Source organism: Mercenaria mercenaria, unplaced genomic scaffold, assembly GCF_021730395.1.
Source record: "Mercenaria mercenaria strain notata unplaced genomic scaffold, MADL_Memer_1 contig_1955, whole genome shotgun sequence".
NCBI classification, from domain to species: Eukaryota; Metazoa; Mollusca; class Bivalvia; order Venerida; family Veneridae; genus Mercenaria; species Mercenaria mercenaria.
The window spans coordinates 17,331-23,531 of NW_026459977.1; the positions used below are offsets into that span (position 1 = coordinate 17,331).

General features: G+C 31.7%; 1 long non-coding RNA gene across 1 annotated transcript; it reads left to right on the top strand.

Moving 5' to 3' along the window:
* The first annotated feature begins 2,824 nt into the window (after positions 1-2,824).
* LOC128552028 (uncharacterized) lies at positions 2,825-5,778 on the top strand. Its single transcript, XR_008368953.1, has 3 exons — positions 2,825-2,956; positions 3,287-3,355; positions 5,541-5,778. It is a non-coding gene; the product is annotated as an uncharacterized LOC128552028 (long non-coding RNA).
* Positions 5,779-6,201: the final 423 nt, after the last annotated feature.

Here is a 6,201-nt window from a genome sequence, read left to right on the forward strand (position 1 = left end):
ATCATTATTGCATTTAAACCATAATTTGCGCATCATTTTTGCCTAAATATATCAATGAAATATATTAATTTCACACATCTGATGACTTTTAAAATTATTGATATAGTCTATTTACATTAGGCCTGTGTTCTTTTTATTATCCGAAACAGTCATCAAAGCCCTGACCTCTTTGATGTCAACTCATTGTGGAGTTAGACCCAATGTTGCAAACGTGAAGTACCATTTTATTACTCAGTCTCTTAAACAGAAAAATACGCTACTGAGTGCGGAATGTTCTTTTTTATGCCACATATGCCCTAACTCTATTTTGATCAAAATTTGAGATAGGTACCTTTTTGCACGGACCCCTTCAATTATTTTGTTATTGTTTTCGGTGGTATTGAAGCTGATGTATTTATACCTAGATCGATTCTTAGTATAGTTCATCTTGTAAATAAACCTGTGTGTGTTAAAAACATGTAGGGCATATTTTCCGTTTAAAATTTCATTTTGCTTAAAATGTACATAAGGCGTAATGCTAAAGACAGGCTCCGTTTTTTTTTTAAATTTCATTTCGCATATAAGCCTCTTATAAATGTACACATGATTAATATGTGTTCTTACTGTATAAGAATACGTTTAATTTTAAATAGGTAATGCATTTGTAATACAATTTGCATGTAAAACGATATCTTTCCACTCACAAGCTAAACATCAATTTACAAATGTCATATACTTTCGTTTTCACACTCTAACATAAATCGAGATTTCTCTGATTTAATTTACTCCTAGTGATGATACAAAATAACCATATAGGCAATATATTTCGAAATGTTGTGCAGTTATGAACACTTAATGTTTTTGTTTTTGTCGTTTTTTTTTAAATAGGAGAGTCGCAACGAGAGTAAAGAGCTGAAAGATAAAAAAAAACAGCAGACAATGTCATTGAAAGTGTAGACACCACCAAGGAGTGTCCAATTAGTATGGCAACCGAATACACGCAGAATGGAGTACATTATGAAGCAGAGGTAAAACGAAGTTAATAATATATCAATTGTTGATATTTGAAACAATTTTTTTGTATTTTCAACAGACAATTGTTAAATCTTAATAAAGTTTCTACTTGTGCGTTACTGCAGAATGTTTCATTATAGTCTGCTGAAAATAAACTATTAGTTGTTTTATCAGCAAAATAGTTTTTTACTATTAATACACATGATTTTTTGTGATGTTACATTTATTCTCGTTCACAAAATGTATATATTCACTGTTTCGTTCTCATGATCTTCATCAATCATGGTACGAAGCATCCTTTTAAGGCCCTCTTTTAAACTTTAAAATAGACTTGGCACTTTTTGGGGTGGCCGCTGGAGATAAAATTAGAAATATCTTTAAATGATGTCTTTTCATATATCACTTGTTAGATTATCACAAAATCTATATGTAGCATCATTGTATAGTCTCAAGCTTGTTTTTATCTTCTCATGGTTCCACTTAGCCCCATTTAAAGGGTCACCAAAGCGAAAATAGAACTATCTTAAGTAACTTCTTTTTGGGTCATCAAAAATCTTGGACAGTAGAATCCTTGTAAGGTCCTCTCTACAATTTATTCAAATGGTTCCATTGTCCACTTCTAGCCCTTGAGATAAATATATAAAAGTCTTTCAACGCTTTCTTCTCATAAACGATATAGATCTGTAATATCATAGTGAGACCCTCTTTCAAGATGTTTTAAATGGTTCTTCTTGACACACTTTAGGGACAGGCAGAGTTTAAATAGAAAACACTTTAAAAACATCTTTAGAATTGAATGATGCTATCTTTCCATGTTTTATGACATACACATTAACCTGTTTATTTCGACCACCGCAGAGATACTAAAATGACCTCTATAGACAGAAGATCACTTTTTCCAGGCTTCGATGTACGGTATTTATCTGTTTAAAATCTCATTATGCTTAAAATGTACGTAAGGCGTAAGGTTGTTAATGACATGCTACGTTTATTATTATATTTCATGTAAAAGCCACTTAATAATTTACACAGTCATGATCTAACATGTGTTGTTACTGTGTAAGAACATGTTTACTTTTATAAGGGGCAATACATTTTTACACAATTTGTTGATAAAACATATCCTTTTCACACAGAAGCGAAACATCAACATACAAATGTCATATACTTCCGTTTTCACATACTGACCTAATTTGTGAACTGTCCGTTTCATGCTGCCTCTTCTGATGATAAAAAAGACTAATGTAATATGAAGAATCAGATTTTCGTCTGTTTGAAATGATTTTAACGTATTTTCCCCTTTCAAAGTATCATACAAAAGCTTTTTATTCCTAATTTTGTTAATCAGGGGCCGTATTCATAAAACATCTTAAGTATAAGTATAAGAAATTGATTATTTATTTAAGTATTACTTAGGTTAGAAATTTATTTCACTTAAGTATATTTGTTATTCATAAAACAACTTAATAATTAATTCTTGTTGTTTTATTGTGGACGAAAACATTAAAAAAAAAACCCATTAATTTCAGACAGATACAACATGCACAATTATGTTTTAAGTTCTTTTATCTGGAAAAAACAACAACAAAAAAAACACACTTTAATCGTACTCACCACGCTATTTTATTTTCTGACTTAAGTCATTTCTTACGTATCTTTAAGTTTTAGCTGTTTTATGACTAGGACTTAAGTTTTTACTTAGACTTAAGCTGAAATCACCACAAACTTAAAATCTTAAACTTCAGTCAAAACTTATACTTAAGATGCTTTATGAATACGGCCCTAGTTTAACAATAAATAAAATGATTACGCAGTTTATTTCGAAATGTTACGAAATATTGAACAATATTTTGTCTTTAAACAGGAGAGAAGTGAATTGAAAGCTGCACAGATAAGAAAAAAATTATCTAAAAGTGTTGATACCAACAAAGAGGATCAGACAACCGACGACACGAAGAATGAAGTACATTTTGATATATTTACGAAGCAGAAAAAAATGAATGTTAAATGCATCGTTCTTTTATAGTACTTAGACACACACATGTTTTACTCTGAGTTTTTTATATTCTGTTCTTACCGTTATCACGAAGACAAATATTTTCTATAGACATATTCAAATGTAAGAGTAACTATATTGATAGAGTTAATGAATATAATGATATTCTCATGAAGTATCTCTTAATAAATAATACGCATTTCTCGATTACTAAATTCTTTGCACTAAACTATCAAGATATTTTTCCGTTAATCCTCAACGTTCTGATAACTTAATATGAAAATTCCCTTTTTTCAGGAATACACCTTGAATAAACTGGAGCTGCAGTTTAGTGATGATGTGCAGAACCATTCGGCTAAGATCGAGGTAATATCTTCGTGTATGCTTAAAGAACTATACCATCATCGAATTTCTGCAAAGTGTTTCTTTAAATGAAATTTACCATATGAAATTATTCATTTGCAATCAACCGGCATAGAAACTAATATATGACAGATAAGTTAAGAAGGTCTTTTTTTTTGAGACAAGTAGATAGGAGATCATCAAATTTTAGTGTTACTTTTAACTGTTCCGGGTCAATGTTACCTTGACCTTTGACCTACTTACCTCAAAATCAAAGGAGGTCATCTGCTGGTCATGACCAACTTCAGTATCAACTTTCATGATCCGAGGTTTAAGCGTTTTTAGTTATCATCCGGAAACCGACTGGTCTACGGACCGACCGGCAGACCGACCGGCATCAGCAAAACAATATACCACCCACCCACCCTTCTTCGAAGGGGGTATACTTATCAATAGATAAACATAGGCACTTCACGTGGATAGAACGTTTTAATATACTGCTTTGTGGTACTCCATATGTAACAGGATTGGCATTGGTATGGTTGAACTCTAGCTTGTTTAAATTCATCAGGAACAATACAGTCCGATATTTACAAATATACAATATAAGTAAGAGGAACTTTTAAGACATCTGCATCACCATTTAATAATCCAGTGCTTTTACTAATATTCATACTGCTGATTTCCTTTAAAACTAACTCTTCAGAAAAATGCCTTAAGTGCATTTTTTTTTTATTTTCTGGATTTTTGTTTGTATAAAAATGTGGCAGGCATTGAGATTTCAAAATCAATTTTTTGTTTGGCAAATGGAAGTGTTTCGACCAAAACAGAGGCAAAACTAGTAAAGAAACCATTAAAATAATTAATAATTTTGAAAGAATCATGAAAAGTATCAATGTCAATTGATTATAAGATATGCAAGAAGATCCTTCGGAAGCACAGAATACAACCAAAAAGAATAATAGTAAAAATAGCAGACTCGGTTGATGAGAGGTACTGACAAGTGCAACACATATCACGCCTCCCGCCCCCCTCCCGTCAGCACCGGCTTAAGCTGAACTCTATTACTTATCCATTGAATGGACTACAAAACTACATTTCGACTACATTTTTCCTATTTTTATATCCAACAGTTTTTTAGTGTTGCTAAAGCTTTTTTGGGACAAACTTTTTTCTTCAATTTTGTTTTAAAAAAAAATCAGACTTGATACCTCTTTGTACTAAATTTCTGTACAATAAAAGTTGTTTTTTAACACTCTCAACTACCATTTTTTTATGGAGGAAACTCTTTTAGCTTTATTTCGGAATATAGCCAGAAATAACACCATACTGAGAACTGTTTCTTTGTTATTAAAATATGACTTGAAGTACTCGTAAATGTGCTGCAGATTCTAGTAGGCTCTGTAATAACTTGCTGTAGTTAAGATAACTTAATAATTCTATCCCACAATATTCTTTAAGAAAGTGAACTAGATATTCGTGAAAAGCAAAAATTTAAATCACCTTAAGTTACCGTTTCACAGACTGATATTAAACATTTTTTTCCAATTTTTCCTAAGAATTCAGTCTGATTTGGTGGTGTTTATATTGTACCAATGTATATAGGCTTATGTCTAGGTAAAAGCAGCTCTATGAATAAAATTTCAAAACCATCAATCTCAAAGTCAGTTTTTGTATTGAAAGCCAAAACCTTCTTGAATAAAAACGCACACCCCTCCGCCCGCCTTGTTTGATACGGTATCTCCGAATGACTGAATAATTTAGAATCTGGATATCCCCATCTGTGACCGAATCGTCCAACCATGTCTCTGTTACTGATATCAACGCAGTTGTTTTTTTCTATGCAATAAGTTTGATTTCCGAAATTTTAGGGAACAACATTCTTGCATTTAAATCTAAAACATTTAAGCCCCTGTACTTCTCTTCCTTATCTAAATATGGCAGCTCTGAAAGGGTACAACGGTTACAGATGAAACCAAGATCAATTTGTTGAGTGCCCATTTGCTCATACTGCTCCATGGATAATCTTCGTGTACAATAAATGTGTGTCCGGTTTTTGCATGAATCACAATCAATTACCTTGCTTTCCACTCACCGTGCAGAGATATTTGACATTGAACTTTATTATTTGCTTTATAAACATTTTAACTTTTAAATTTTATTAGTTAACAATTTGTATTTATACTGATGTGAAAATTTCACTTTTCAGTTGTTGAGTAAGGCGCGGGATGATCTACATATTGGGTTGCAGAAGATCCTGAAAACTGGAGATTTCTTGCTAAAGAAAGGGAGAACCGCCATAGGAAATGATCTCACCCAACTCAAAAGAAAATGGGAACTGTTCTGTTCAAAGGATGCATTCAATCGATGTGCGAATACGTCAAATAAATGCGACTTGCCTGATCCTAAACTTTACAGTACGTCGTCCGGAAAACCTGACTATTTTAGTAGCCCTATGGTAAAGGATTTTTATTATGTTTTACATATTTGTTTCAATGACTATGAAATTATCAGTCGTAACGAAACAACTGTATATAGCAAAGAAGGAGCCATTTTCTCCAGAATATACCTGTTCTGTTTAAAATATATATTTTCTCAGTATAACATACACTTTCATTCTCTATTATGTATTATGTGGAAAGCAAAATATTTTTAAACATGTTTTAATTTTATTTAAAAAATGCGCATATGTCTAAACGAAAAGTAAAGAATATAAAAATGTAACAAAACAGATACATTTCAAATACTAGAACTTTCGAATTTACAAACGTCTCTAATTATTCAAATAAGATATCAGCTTTTCCACTTGCATTACCTGTATTACCTAGATAAGTAGGTTATACTCACAAAATAAAAGAAATTATTTACTT